Source organism: Meriones unguiculatus, chromosome X, assembly GCF_030254825.1.
Source record: "Meriones unguiculatus strain TT.TT164.6M chromosome X, Bangor_MerUng_6.1, whole genome shotgun sequence".
NCBI lineage: Eukaryota > Metazoa > Chordata > Mammalia > Rodentia > Muridae > Meriones > Meriones unguiculatus.
This window is the reverse complement of record NC_083369.1, coordinates 56,845,401-56,861,548: the sequence shown is the minus strand read 5'-3', so window position 1 is coordinate 56,861,548 and position 16,148 is coordinate 56,845,401. Positions and strand designations below refer to the sequence as shown.

Sequence of the window (16,148 nt, the reverse complement as noted above, 5' to 3'; positions counted from 1 at the left end):
TTTAATACTCTACTGGTCCAAAGATATGGAAGTTAGCATGTGTTGCCAGACTTACAAAACAATAATCAGGTCAACAGGTAGTTTAAATTTTTCTCAGTTCTAAATGGTCCTAAAGCAGTCTGTTTCTCAAAAGAAGATAGCTGTTAAAGATCATATAAAATGTTATATATATATATATATATATATATATATATATATATATATACACACACACATATTTGAGGTAAGGACTGTCTTAGTGTTCTTCTTGCTGTGTAGAGACACAATAATGAAGGCTACTCTTATAATAGAAGCCATTTAATTGTGTGCTTCTTACAGTTTCAGTGGGTTAGTCCATCATCATGGTGGGGAGTGTTGGGGCTCAAAGGAAGGCACTGCACTTGAGCAGTAGCTGAGAGTCTGATCAGCAAGCAGCAGATAGAGAGACACACAGACTCTGGCATGGGCTTTTGAAACCTCAAAATCCACTCTCAATGACACACCTCCGACAAGGCAACACCTTTTTTTTTTAAATCTTTCTAAATTTTTATTTTTATTAATTACAGTTTATTCACTTTGTATCCCCCCTGTAGCTCCCTTCCTCCTCCCCTCCCAATGCCACCCTCCCTCCCCCTTCTCCACCTGTGCCCCTCCCCCAGTCCACTGATGGGGGAGGTCTTCCTTGCTTTCTTTCTGATTCTAGTCTATCAGGTCTCATCAGGACTGTATTTCATAGTCTACCTCTGTGGCCTGGTAAGGCTGCTCCCCGATCAGGGTGAGGTGATCAAAGAGCAGAACACTGACTTCATGTCAGAGACAGTCCCTGTTCCCATTACTAGGAAACCCACCTGGACCCTGAACTGCCGTGGGCTACATCTGTGCAGGGATTCTAGGTTATCTCCAGGAAAGGTCCTTGGTTGGAGTATCGGTTTCAGAAAAGACCCCTGTGCCCAGATTTTTAGGTTCTGTTGTTCTCCTTGTGGAGTTCCTGTCCTCTCCAGGTCTTACTATTTCCCCCTTCTTTCATAAGATTCCCTGCACTCTGCCCAAAGTTTGGCTATATATCTCAGTATCTGCTTTGACACCCTGCAGGGTAGAGCTTTTCAGAGGCCCTCTGTGGTAGGCTCCTGTCCTGTTCCCTCTTTTTTCCCTCTTCTGATGCCTGTCCTCTTAAGGCAGCACCTCTTAATCCTTCCAAACAGTTCATCAACTGGCTACCAAGCATGCCTTACATATGAATGTTTTCTTTTTGGTTGTTTTGCTTTTTAAGTTTTTTTTTTTTTTTTTTTTTTTTGCTCTTTTGACTATTGATCTTGGAAATATTTGAACAACTGTTTCATTGTTTTTATTCAGTGAAGATATCTATTATATAAGGACATAGTCACTCAAATATATATTTGTATGTTGACCATCTGTTCCCCCTGCAAATCTCCTCACCCTATTCATTTTAGTCTTCTTTAGTCAAGTAGACAGTCTTTTATTCTACTTTTAGGTCATATATAATTACATATATACTAAAAATGTATGAACCACATATGAAGACGTCTTAGTCTGCTTAAGAGTATTAAAGTATTTTTTATGGCTAAAAGCATTTAGTTGTGTATTTGTTTGGGGCATCAGATATCAGTATTCTTAACATGTATTCCTCCCCCCCCCCCCAATGCCTTGTGTTTCTAATGTGCAGCCAAAGTTGAGAAGCAGTGCTCTAGAGATAGTGCTTTACTTTTCAAATGTTTTCTTTGGACCCACAGCTTTGGCATTCCTTGAGCCAGTTAGAAGCACAGTTTCTAACAGTTTCTGGCTTCATTCAGCTGAATTGGATCCTCAGGGGCTAGTATCCACACATCTGTGTTTTAGCAGTCCTTGCTGGTGATGCTGATGCATACTCAAGTTAGAGAACCATTAAGTCTGAGTGACTCTTCTCAGCTTTGCATACACACAAATCACCAGAAGACCTTTAGTTACATGTTTGTTTGTTTACGTATGTGTGTGTACATGAGTGTGGAGGTCAAAGGCCAACTTGTGGGAGTTGATTTACCCCTTTCACCATGTAGGTACCAGTGATGGAACTCAGATCATCAAAGTTGGGGGCAAGCACCTTCACATTGTGAGCCATATCACTGGCACCTAAAGACTTAAACAGACTCCTGAGCGTAATATCTTCAGATATTTCTGAATGTGTGTCATTTATTATGACTGAGGCCTCAGCACCATTATTTTCTTTTTTGTCATTCTTTCATTTTTTTAAATTTATTTTTACAGTTTATTCACTTTGTATCCCAGTTGTAGCCCCCTCCCTCATGCCCTCCCAACCTGGTCCTCCCTCCCTCATCCTTCCATGCCCCTCCCCCAAGTCCACTGTTAAGGGAGGTCCTCCTCCCCTTCCATCTACCCCTAGCCTAACAGGTCTCATCAGGACTTGCTGTATGGTCTTCCTTTGTGGCCTGGTAAGGCTGCTCCCCCATCAGGGAGAGGCAATCAAAGAGCCAGACACTAAGTTCATGTCAGACACAGTCCCTGTTCCCCTTTCTAGGACACCCACTTGGAGACTGAGCTGCCATGGGCTACATCTGTGCAGGGGTTCTAGGTTATCTCCATGAAAGGTCCTTGGTTGGAGTATCAGTCTCAGAAAAGACCCCAGATTTTTTTGGTTCTGTTGCTCTTCTTTTGGAGCTCCTGTCTCCTCCAGGTCTTTCTATCTCCACCCTTCCCTGCACTCTGCCAAAATTTTGGTTATGAGGCTCAGCATCTGCTTTGATACTTTTCTGGATAGTCTTTCAGAGGCCCTATGTGGTAGGATCCTGTCCTGTTCCCTGTTTTCTCCCTCTTCCAATATCCATCCCGTTTGCCCTTCTGAATGAGGATTGAGCATTTTATCCAGGGTCATCCTTGCTTAGCTTCTCTAGGTGTACTGATTTTTAGTATGTTTATCCTATTTAATATGTCTAATATCCACTTATAAGTGAGTATATACCATGTGTGTCTTTCTGCTTCTGGGATACCTCACTCAAGATGACCTTTACTAGATCCCGCCATTTGCCAGCAAATTTCATAATGTCCTTGTTTTTAATTGCTGAGTAGTATTCCATTGTGTAAATGTACCACAGTTTCTTAATTTTTAATTTATTTTATTTTTCTACCACAATTTATGTATTCATTCCTCCACTGAGGGACATCTGGGTTGTTTCCAGATCCTGGCTATTATGAATAAAGCTGCTGTGAACATTTCTGAGCAAATGTACTTGTTGTATACTTGAACATATTTTGGATATATGCCTAGGATTGGTATAGGTGGATCTTGAGGGAGCACTATTTCTCATTGTCTGAGAATCTCCAGATTGATTTCCAAAGTGGTTGTACAAGTTTACATTCCCACCAGCAATGGAGGAGGGTTCCCCTTTCTCCACATCCTCTCCAGCATGTGTTGTCACTTGAGTTTTTGATCTTAGTCATTCTGATGGGTGTAAGGTGAAATCTCAGGGTTGTTTTGATTCAGTTATATTATTTTCAAAGCTCCCCAGACAACTCTCAAGTGTCTGGTGGGGGTGGGGGAATCCTTGTCGCAGGTTTTTGTCTTCAACATAGTGTCGACATAATGAATAAAAGGGCACATCAGATAGCAGATATTCTTCAACACTAGACCTAACTAAGACCTGTGAATAGTGATTTTTTAAAAGGATTTATTTATACAGTATTCTGCCTGCATGTACACCTGAACGCCAGAAGAGGGCACCAGATCTCATTATAGATGGTTTTGAGTCACCATGTGGTTTCTGGGATTTGCAGTCAAGACCTTTGGAAGAACAGTGCTCTTAACCTCTGAGCCACCTCTTCAGCCCCTGTGAATAGTGATTTTTTTTTTCCCCTTGTAAAGCATTTATTTTTGTATGTCTTCCTTAATTGTTGTGGTGGATGTTCTGGTAAGTTTTTTTGTTTGTTTGTTTGGTTGGTTGGTTTTTGTCAGCTTGACACAAGTCAAATGATGTGGGAAGAGGGAACCAATATTGAATTGCATTCATCAGATTGACCTGTGGGAATGTCTGTGGGGCATAGACTTGACTGAAGATGCTGTGAGCAGCTCAGCACAGTGTGCATGGTACCAACACTGCAGATAAGCCTGGGTTGTAATAATAATACAAAGTGAACAAGCCGCAAGAGCAAGCCCTTAAACAGCACTCCTTCAGTCTCTGCCTCAGGTTTCCTTGGCTTCCTCCGTCTGAAAGTTAAACTCTTTCTGCACCAGGTTATCTCTGATCAAGGCCTTTAGCACATCAGGAGAAAACAAAATAGAACAGTGGGAATGGGAGAAATGGGGTTTCCTACCATAAAGTCAATCCTCATACACTCATGGAAAAAGTGAGGTAACTTTAATCTTAAAGTAGAACAATTGTTTTAAGGATTTATCCTCAGTCTTACGTCCTGTCTTTCAGAATTGGCTGCTGAGAAGTCTCATTTTAAAGTTGCTGAAGGTAGGCAAGATAGCTCAGCAAAAAGCTGCAATTTTTTTTTATTATTATTATTATTTTTATCAGTTACATTTTATTAACTCTGTATCCCAGCCGTGTCCCGATCCCTCATTCCCTCCCAGTCCCTCCCTCCCTCCCTCATCTCCACCGTGCCCCTTTCCAAGTCCACTGATAGGGGGGACCTCCTCCCCATTCATCTGATCCTGTTTTATCAGGTATCTTCAGGACTGGCTGCAAAGCCCTCTTCTGTGGCCTAACAGGACTGCTCCTCCCTTCGGGGGTGGGGAGACCAAAGAGCCAGTCATTAAGTTCCTGTTAGAAATAGTCCTTGTTCCCCTCACTTTGGGAAACCAATTGGTTACTGAGCTACCACAGGCTTCATCTGAGTGGAGGTTCTAGGTTATATCCATACATGGTCCTTGGTTGAATGTTAGAGCGGACATGGGGTAAGATGATCAATCTTCGTTTAGAAAGACAGATGGGATGTGCATTGACCGTATGACAGGAGTCTACTGAGCGCATCTGAAAGACTCTAACTAGCAGTGTTTTCAAAGCAAAGACTCATGACCAAACCTTTGGCAGAGTACAGGGAATCATAAGAAAGAAGGGGAGTTAGTCTGATGGGGAAAGGATAGGAGCTCCACAAGGACCAAATATATCTGGGCACAGGGTCTTTTCTGAGACTGACATTCAACCAAAAAGCTGCTCTTGCTTCCGAGGCAGATAATGGATGAGTTCCAGTCCCAGAGCACCCATGGTAGAATTAGAGAACTGACTCCATCAAGGTGTTCTCTGAGCTCCATATGCCTGCTCCCCAATATATAAATGAATGTGATAAGTCTCTCTTAAAAATGAAAGTTACCGAACTACCAACTGATAATGCCAATTTTACCATAGTTTGTTGTCGTTTGTTTGAGACAGCATCTTGCTGTATAACCCTGGTTAATCTGAGTCTCACAGCAGTCCTCCTACATCAGCTTCTCTAGGGCTGGAATTGCAGGTGTGAGTCATCACTGGCTGCCTTTGCCTTTGCTCTTGTGTCAGTTTTGCAGCTTTAGCTATCATGGTGGGTCCCAGGCTTAGCTGCACATTCTAATCATGCCTGGTGCTTTAATTGCATTAATTAGGCATATGTGTGTGTTCATGCCACACTCTTGCATATGGAGGTCAGAGGACATCTTGTAGAATGCAGTTCTCTCCTTCCACCATGTAGGTGGTACTGAACTCAGGTATCCAGGTTTGGCAGTAAGCATCTTTACCCGCTGAGCCATCTTGCTGGCCCTCCTGTGATGCTTTTTAAAATCTCCTAGTTTGCGGTGACTGCAGTATACCAGAAACCTAAAGGAACACATTTGTACCATTCCACAACATTACAATTTGTTGAGTAAATTCACAAGGCTTAGCAGTTTCAATGACAGTGTGTCACAAAAATCTGCCTACTCTGGAAGCCTGGATGAGGTGAATGCAAGTTCTTTTATTCCACTCTCATTCACTAGCTCTCAAATCATACAGCACACAAATCATGCAGTGATATATATCTGTGTATGTGTATGGGTTACAGAATGAATAGGAGTTGAAGAGGTTGCAGTGGCATTCAAGAGGTTTCACAAGTGGGCTCAGAAAGAGTCTGTATTGGTAAGAAAATGAACCAACCAGTGCTGTGAGGTTGCTGCTCAAGTTTAACTATGAGGTTAAAATGCAGAATTGGGTGGGGAGCAGGAAATGGTGGGTTAGGTTCAGGACCAGATGGGCAAACAGGTGGATGGGCAGGAAGTTGTATAGGCTTCATCAACAGTAGGGGACCAAGCCAAGTCAGGGAGTCCTTGGCCTTTGACATGCACACACCAGACGATAGGTTGGTGTGGAGCCATGCCATCACAGTGTTAGATGTTCATCAACTTATGGGGTCCAGGTGATGGGGGTACACCCTTTCCTTAGTCTGCTCTGTTGGATCTTGAGCCTTGTTTTCCTGATACGATTTTAATATGCCCCTGCAGTTTGTTTCATCTCAATAAATGTATAAGGTGGGTTCATTTCTATTCCCCAAAAGTTATTTAACAAACTAACTGCTGGATGGTTGTTTTTTGATGGATGGTGTGGTTTCTAGATTCACTCAAGGGCTACAGTCATCCTTTCCCCTCAAAATGGAGTAAAAATTGTACCTCAGAAATAGAGTCTCCTAGGACAGTGCACTGCTTGAAAAGCCACTGCTTTATACAGTATGGGTCACTTAGAGTAAGTCATAATGGCAGGATCTCAACATAAGTCATAGATTTGAGGCAGATTTTTTCATTTAGGTGGTTTAGGGTATGGTCTAAATATCTGAAAATTTTAATTTTTTGGTTGAGAACCTAACCTTTAATAGCCGAGCCAGCTCTCCAACTCGGTATCTGATTTTTTTTTTTCGCTTGTTTTTGAGACAGGGTTTCTCTGTGTAACCTTGGCTGTCCTGGACTCACTTTGTGGACCAGGCTGTCCTCAAACTCATAGCAATATACCTGCCTCTGCCTCCCAGAGTGCTGGGACCAGCAGTTAAGAGTACTTTTTACTTTTGCAGAGTACCTGGGTTCTGTTCCACATGCTCACATGATGGCTCAAAACCATCTGTTTTAGTTCCAGGGTAGCTGACCCTCTATTTTGACCTCTGTGAGCACCAGACATGCATGTGATGCACACACAAAATGCAGACAAAACACCCCATACATAAAATTTTAAAAATAGTTTTTTTTAAAAGCCCACCAGTAACTGTTAGCTACAAAATATTTAGAGGGCAGAGGTCTTTACTCCAAAGGCCTGAAAAAAAAAAAAAAAAAAAAAAAAACCAAAACAAAACAAAAAACCAACAACCTAATATTTCAAGGTGTTGGTTTAAACCATGTGTTTTGGGACTTTTTGAGATAGGGTCTTACTATGCAAGCTTAGCTGACTTGGAACTGGCTATGAACAATAGTCTGGCCTTGAACTTTCAGTGGTCCTTCTGCTTCTACCTTCCAAGTGCTGGGATTACAGGTAAACACCACTGCATCTCGTGGCATTCACCATTTGTATTCCCTAATTATCTTTGGTTTTAACCAAGCCAAGGAATGTTTGAGAGCAAGAGGGGGCTTTACTATACTTAGTGGTTAGTTGCTTCACACTGGGCTGTAAGAATTGAGTACTGTCTCTCTAACATCCAGCAGTGTCTGAAATGTGGCAGGAGCTTAGAGAGGCAATTTGACATGCTGGCTAAAAGGAGCAGCTTTGAAATCAGGCTGACCTGGGCTGAAATCCTGTCTGTATAATTTACATGATCTTATCACTTTGAACAACTTACTTAACCTCTTCAACTTTGTTTCCCATCCCTCTCCTTATAGAATAAGAATAATAATAGTGGTGCACATGTGCATGAGAAGAAAATGCATTTAATCCATCTGACCTACTAACACTAGCTTAGCAGCTAAGCTATTGTATGCAGCTGTTTACTTTTGTGATGGCGTGGCTTACTGACTGGTAGGCATGCAGGGGGCTACATTTCACCAGCCTAGGGAAAGATCTGAACTCAAAATCCAAAATATATTTTCTACCACATGTGTATCATTTGCCCCACCGTGAAGTTGAGGCATCGTTACCTTGAACCATTGAAAGCTGGTACTTAATTTCAGGCAAACAAAACCACACATCCTGGAGCCCCTTCCCTGTTGGTGTACGTGTTTCTCGGAATTTATGTTATACTTAAATATTACACTTTCTACTGAAAAATTAAAATGCAATTTGAGTAGAAATGAAGCAGAGTAAAGAGACAGGGGAAGCCATCCCTCTCACTTTGTCACCTTCATAATTCTGCTTGCTAAAAATAACCTACTTGTCAAATCTTTTTGTATGCTTAGAAATGCTAATGTAAGGTTTGTGGGGTTTTTTCGTTTGTTTTTTTACACTTATCCTGATGAAGTATCTTGGATTCATGACTTCAGTATAGATATGATGGCATTCCCTTTTGGGTTCAAGAGCTCAGCACCATAAACTCTTCAAAACACCTACTACCTTGCCCCCTTTTAACCTCTGAAGAGAAAAGTTGTTTCTGAGATCGAAAAGGTTAAACACTGTACTGTATATGAATCCTGGATTAGATACTAAATGGAAAAGAGGCGTTAGTGGAAAAGGCTGGTGAAAACTGAATAAGTCTTTAGTAACTAGTGTAAGTATTTAGGCACCTGCTTCTGGGTTGTCTAGCAACCTATGATGTCATCATGTGTTGCCAGCCAGGTGGCCATGGTACCTTGCTGCTCAAAGGGACCAACTCACCATGGTGTTCCTCTCTTGAGCTCTCTTGGCCTCTCTTGCCTTCTCGTCCTCTCCTCTTTCTCTGTCGGGGCTCCCCCTCTCTCTTTCCCCCCAGCATGTCTCCCTCTCTCCCTCTCTCTTCATCTCCATCTAATAAACCTCTTTCATATAAAATCTGTTGTGCGCCTCCTCATCATCATTCATTAATTTGTCCCAACAACTAGTATATTACTAATGAATAGTTAATATGATAGTTTGGATCAGTGTACTGGGGGTGGATAAGGTGTTATCATTAGTGTGATCTAGGTTGAAAGGTCTATATCAATTATTTGTAGTATATTTACAACTCCAGTAAATCAAAGTCTGTTTCAGTGTACAAAGCAAAATGGAACCTAAAGAGCTGGGTGTGTTGGCACATACCTTTTATCCTTTTGCTTTTGGGAAAAGCAAAAAAGGAGGATTGTAAGTTCAAGGCCAACTTGGGCTACATAGCAAAGCTGTCTTAATTTACTCCCCCTGCAAACAACCCTCCTGTTTAATTAAACAAACAAACAAACAAACAAACAAAAACTAAGCATTGACTTAGTCCTAGAGAAACAAGGTCTATACATTATCCAGAGAGAGAAATTTACTCAACTTAATATCCAGATGTGTGACAGATAAAGAATGACTAATTCTAAGTGCTACATGTGACAAGGTAACAAGAGAGCTACCATGTATATAGCAATGTCTTACAAATAAGGACCTGCTGGTAGTTTTCCAAAACGGGGAGGGGATTCCTTTCTTTCAGAATAAGTGATTGCATTTCAAAACGCAGTAAATTGACTTAACAGAGGCCCAGACGGGTGTAAATTCTGGTCTTGGAATTGTTTGGTTCGGTTGGGGTTTGGAACGAATTTCTCACAGTGACATTTAGTTTTCTACACTCTGAATCACATTATAAATGGAGGTTACTACCATGCAAGCTAAAGAGCAGGTATCTCTGAATCTCCTATGATAAGAATGAAAAATTTCTTTAAAAATTATTAGGCTAGGGGTGTAGCACTATGTAAACCAGACATGGTGGTACATGCCTTTAATCCCAGCACTTCGGAAGTAGAGACAGGTGGGATAGAGGTTCAGCATTGTCCTTGACAATGTAGTGATTCTAAGGAATCCTGGGCTACAATTGTCTCAGTTACGGTTTTTGTTGCTTCAATAAAACACCATTACCAAAAGCAAGTTGGGGAGGAAAGGATTTATTTGGGTTTTACTTGCATCATGTAGCCTATCACTGAAAAAAATTTAGGACAAGAACACAAGCAGGGCTGGAACATGGAGGCAGGAACTGATGCAGAGGCCATGGAGGAGTGCTGTTTACTGACTTGCTTCCCCTGGCTTGCTCGGTTTGCTTTCTTATGGAAACCAGGACCACTATCCCAGGGATAAAACTAACTATGGTTGTCTGGGCCCTCTGCTATTCATCACTAATTGAGAAACTGTCCTACAGGCATGATACAACACAATCTTATGGAGGTATTTTCTTCATTGAGATTTCCTCCTCTCAGATAACATTAGCCTGTATCAAGTTGACATAAAACTAGCCAGGACATTTTTCTTGTCCCCAAAACTGTTTGGAAGCCTACCATGCAGTTATATGCCCTTTATCCCAGCTGGAGGCAGAAGGATATATTCTAGGCCAGGCTGGGCTTAATAGTGAGACCTTGTCTTAAAAAAAATAAGAAAAATGTGTTGTGGAAACAGCTATGAACTCTAACAGAATTATAGTCCTCATTCCTTTCTGAAGCTCTTTAGAGAAGTACTGTCACATGTATGCTTTCCGTAGTTGCAGTCAGCATGCTTTGCCCATCATCTGTTGTTTTCACTTAACATCATTTCACATTCTAATTTCCATCCCTGCAATTCACATAATTGTGTGCTTAATGTCTGTGTAACATTCCATTGTGTAAAATAGCATGCATGTTCTTAGGGCTGGGCTTATTTTCATGAGCAGACCCAAAGGCCTGCTGTTTCTTAGCACTAAAGGTTTATTTTAGTTCCTGGAAGTGGCAACTAGTATGAGTGTGGGATCCAGTGGGATTCTTGAGTCATCAGCACACAGCACTGTTTGTGTGCTTTGCTAATACCGTTCTGCCTACCACTTTATAGCAGAGCCTCCCCAGGTTGCCTATACCTGAGCTGGACAATTCCTGGGGCACAGAGGCAGTAAATGTAAGCTCTCACTTTCACAAAGCCTGTCCCAGATCTGATACTAACATAACAGCAGGAAATATCTGCTGCTTCCTCCCTCACCTGAGATCACAGTGCCACTGGTGTCTCCCCCCCCCCCCCCGCCCAGATTCTGAAGTAAGAGAAATTTTGAGAGGAGTGAGGGATAGGTTATTACATCTGGAGGGATAATGTAGAGAGCAGGGATCCCATCAGCATAGCTCTAGGTATATTTCACGAATGTCATAGCAATTTTGAAAGTGTTGTGAGCTGAAGGGATGATTCCAAGTCTCAAAAGGTTGAGGAATAGTTGTCTTTCTTCATACCTCTTCCTGGAATAAATACCAATATTTAGTCTTCTGATAAAGGAAAGGGGTTGGGTAATAAATCAGTGAGGCTCAGTTTAACTCCTAACCTAACCATAGCCACTGGCATCTTCTGGACAAGAACAACAGTTAGTGTGCAGGATTCTTCTTCTAGAAAGTGAAGTTTGGTACATCTCATTATTATGTCAATCCAGCAACAATTGCCTTGAAAAGAAGTTATTTGTTATCCTACCCTAAATTATCACTGAGTTTTCCTTGTTCTTTGGGGTTTTGTTTGTTTGTTGCTGTTGTTTTGACAGGGCCTTCTCTAGCCCAAATTGGTATCAGACTTTCTCTGGAGCCATAAATGACCTTGAACTTCTGGTCCTCCTGTCCTTACCTCCAGAGTGCTAGGATTATAAGCATACACTATCATGCCCAGTTTTGGGTGGTGCTGGGAATTAAAGGACACTTGCATAATTTGTGGGGACTATAATTCTACATATTTCAATTCTGTATAACTAGCAGAATTTAAAACCATTTTGAGCAAAGGGATCAACCTACCTATCCACAGTATATTCTGTAGTCCCAAAGTCTAGATTTATCTTGAAAGTGCTAAATACCTGAACTATATGGAGTTAGAATTGTGGTCCAAGACCATGTGCTTAAAGTATCTATAACAGAGTATGACAGATAATCATCATTGTCATCTTGACTAGATTTAGAATCTTCATGGAAACACCTCTAGATAAGTCTGTAAGGATGTTTTCAGAGAGGAAATTGAAATCATGGAAGGAAGGAAGGAAGGAAGACACCTGAAAGTGTACAATAACACCACAGTAGAGTGGAGTGCTCCTGGACTGGAAAGGCAGAGGGGTGAGAAAGTGAGCTGACACCAGCATTTATTTCTTTCTGCTTCCTGACTCTGAATATGGTGTCACCAGCTGCTGCATGCTCTGTTGCCTCAACTAGAGCCACTCTGGATCCTGTGTATAGCTGGACTTTTGGGCTACTTTTTTTGAGTTCTTTTTCCTACCTCTCCATACCACCGCTATACCTTCCAACCCCCAACACTAGGTAGAAGAGAGAAAGGAGGTTAGAGAGAAAAGGGGCTGTCACTATCATTAGACTACTTCCTGCTGATTAGGTATGTTGAGTTCCTTGGGGTGAGTTTGCTCTTTGTCATCAGGATATCTCCAACCAGCAACCAGCAATCCAGCAAGCAGCAGCAGCAGCAGCAGCAGGGACAGCAACAGTAGTGGCAACAGCAGCAGCAGCAGCCACAGCTCCTCTCGGGATTCTAACATTTATCATATACTTGTAGAAACTGTCTGCAGCTGGCAAAATCATGCCCCTGCTAGAGCACTAGGCAAATAATAGTCAGTTGTTATGGACAATCTGAAGCAGCCCCATATCCCATACCTGGGATTAAAACAAAAACATATTCACATAACATTTCTGTGTTTTTAAAGAAATTCACACTGCATGGTACACTTTACCCACAAACTGTGAAGGAAAATGGACATTTCCTTAAGTGGCTTTTTTCAGATATTTTCTCACAGCAATCAAGAAAGTAGCAAAGTCCTAGAGAGGGGCCAAGACATTAATAAAGAGAAACTCCAAAGCAACCATTTGCCTTGAATAAGATTTGCACTTTTGATTCAAAAAATTATCCTTTATTTTTTCCTTGGGCTGCCCCACTGATACACTTCTTTGGTGGTGTTAAGATTCTCAAAGAAGAGAATATGGAAAGCAGTGATGGCGATTACCATGTCTTCTCTGAGCTCTTTATCCTTTAAATCTAAGATATCTGTCTTTACGTTAGTTTCTGTGAGAAAGGAGATACATTCTAAAGTAAAGCTTTTAATTTATTCTTAAGAGTACAATCTAATGATCTAAGCAAACTTGTATCCTAAATAGTATTAGCCAATGTTTAATGAGCTACTTAAGATGTGTGGGGTTCTATGCTAAACATTTTACGTGGATTATCTTTTTTAAATGTTCAAACTGGCTTGGGAGAAGGCTTATTGTTATTTCTCCTTGGGGGGGGCACTTATTCTTATTTCTGACTTCACAAGAAGTTACCAAGTCATCCAGCTAGATATGGGGTTTAGGAAATGTGTTAGCAGCCTGTAGAAACAAAATTAAGCTCCACTCTAATTAAGCTTTCTTCTTTAAAACTTTTGTTACTGATAGATTGTATTTGGAGGGCTGGTGAGATTGCTCAGCAGTTAAAATAATTTGGTGCTATGCTTAAAACTTGAATTTAATCACCAGAAACCACATAGTTAAAGGAGGGAACTGATTTCTGCAAGTTGTCCTAGGGCTATTACATGCACTGGTAGTGGTTATCCCTAAATAAGGAAAGAAATGTTTAAAAGAGAAAAGAAAAGAAAAGAGAAAGAAAGAAAGAAAGAAAGAAAGAAAGAAAGAAAGAAACAGATCTATTAAAAAACAAAACAAAATGATCTGTAGAGACTGATGAATCAACCAAGGACCATGCATGTGAAGGACCTAGACATCTCATTCTCCATGGGGGTTCCCTAGTAAGGGGAGCAGGGGCTGTCTCTTAACCTGAACTCAGTGACAGGCTCTCTGATCACCTCCCTCTGGGTCGTGCAACCTTGCTAGGCCACAGAGGAAGACAATATAGCCAGTCCTGATGAGACCTGATAGGCTAGAGTCAGATGGAAGGGGAGGAGGACCTCCCCTATTAGTGGACTATGGGAGGGACATATGGGGGAGAAGAAAGTGGGACTGTGGTCCAGAAGGAGATAAGGGAGGAGGCTATAGCCAGGATACAAAGTGATTAAATTGTAAATAATAATAATAATAATAATAATAATAATAATAATGAAAAAAAACCCTGCTGAACAAAACCTGGATGAAAGTGCTATAAGCCTGTAACCTCAGTATGAAAGAGGGTCATGAGTTAAAGACCAGTGTACACACACACATGCACACAAAATAAATAAATAAATAAAACAAAAGAAAAAAATCACCCAACTTTAGCTTCTACTTAGAAAAATTATGTTGTCACTCAGAAACATATCCATTGCATAAAGGAAAGTGTGACAACGTACTTCAACTCAGGAATTTTTCTTTTAGAAAGGATCACTTGTATACCTTGCACTTGCTATATGTTGAATCCAGCTGCCTCTACCTTCTGAGTTCTGGCGTTATAGATGTACATTTTGCATCCCATTTATATGTCACTGGGGACAGAACCCAGGGCATCTTGTGCTAGGCAACCCACTCACTATGTTACATCTCCAACTGAAATTCAGTTTTGTTAGCAGGTGTCTAAACAAAATTCCCTACCTTGCTCATATTTATAGGCTACTTATTGCACCTTCTCGGTTTGCAAAGAAGATATTCCTGCTTAATAGATACATGCCACGAAGAAACATGATCAGTTCTCTTTAAAAACTTGGTTTTATTGGCTGGACATGGTAGAATACACCTTTAATTCCAGGACTCAGAAGGCAGAGGCAACCAGATCTATGAGTTCAGGGCCAGCCTGGTCTACAGAATGAGTTCCAGGATAGCTAGAGCTACACAGAGAATCCCTGTCTTGAAAAATCAAACCAACCAACCAAAGTATGGTTTATTGAATTACAGTCTCCTGTCTTTTAAGAGTCTTCTCTCTTGTGCTGAGGATCAAGCCCATTGCATTGTGCTTGCTAGGCAAGTACTCTACCCTTGTGCAGCCCAAAACTTCTTCAGTAGAGGCATTTGCTGCTTCTCAGGATGAGACTGTTGGACTGCAGAACTCTCTAACAGGCAAAATAAAGTGGATGGAGTGAGAACATTGAAATGGCCCAGGGAGGATATAGGCTTGAACATACAGAAGATTGGAATTTAGGGAATATCGCTGCCAGTGTCCAGTCACTCTAGCTTGGGCATGTTATTTTCTCATTTGTATAACATGGGTTTGAATAGAGATTCTTCAAGGTTCTTTCCAGTGCCGCAACTAGTTGTGTGAGTTTACAAGCATATCAAAAACCCATAAGGCATTTAAAGTCATTCCCTTGGATATAAGAAAACAGCCTTGGTGCTATACATAGTGGTGGTGCATGCCGTTGATTCCAGTACTCTAGGAGGCTGAGACACGAGGATCTCTGTGAGTTTGAGGACAGCCTGGTCTACATAGAGAGTATCCAAGGATAGCCAGAACGATACAGAGACAAAGGAGTATGTGTAAGAAGGACGGGGAGGAGGAGGAGGAGGAGAAGCAGCTTTCAGGAAGGGCCGTAAGACAAGTTTTTAGTTGAAAGATTATCTATCAGGCAATGGGCTGATTGGCTTATACTTCTTGGCAAAGCAGTCTAAGGTAGAGTTAAGAGCATGGTTATGGAGCTGGGACAATTTATTTTTTTTATTTATGTGTGTGTATGTATATATGTGTGTCATATTTGTCTGTGACACATGTGCATGTGTACGGGGGTGTTCATACACACAGATGCCAGCAGAAGATGCCCAGAGCCCTGTTCTATATTACACTTCTTGAACAGTCTCTCACTGAACCTGGAGCTATGCAATCAGCCAGCAAGTCTCAGGGGTCATCCTGTCTCTTCCTCATAAAATGTTCACATTCTGTCTTTTTTGTTTTTTAACATGGGTGCTGGGATCCAAACTCAGTTCTCCATGCTTGCACATCAGGTCCTCTTATCCACTGAGTCATCTTTACAGCCCACATGGACTTAGGCTTTAGTTTAAAAACTGATTCTGCTACCTCTTAATGGATGCCCAGGGACAAATTATATAACCCCCTGAACATCAGTTTTTGCCTCTGTGAGATGGCAATAATAGAACAGACATCATAAGATTTTGAAGATGAAAGGCAATAATATATGCAACATATGTAATATGTAATAATAATATATGTAAAGAAATTAGTCCTGTATCTGACAAAGTGGAAGTGCTCAAT

The 16,148-nt window shown here is 41.2% G+C and overlaps 1 protein-coding gene across 1 annotated transcript in view; it reads left to right on the top strand.

Annotated features, from left to right (window-relative positions):
• The window catches only part of Xkrx (XK related X-linked), a 109,216-nt gene that overhangs the window by 34,878 nt on the left and 58,190 nt on the right, over positions 1-16,148 (top strand). The gene's annotated exons all lie outside the window — the stretch shown is intronic.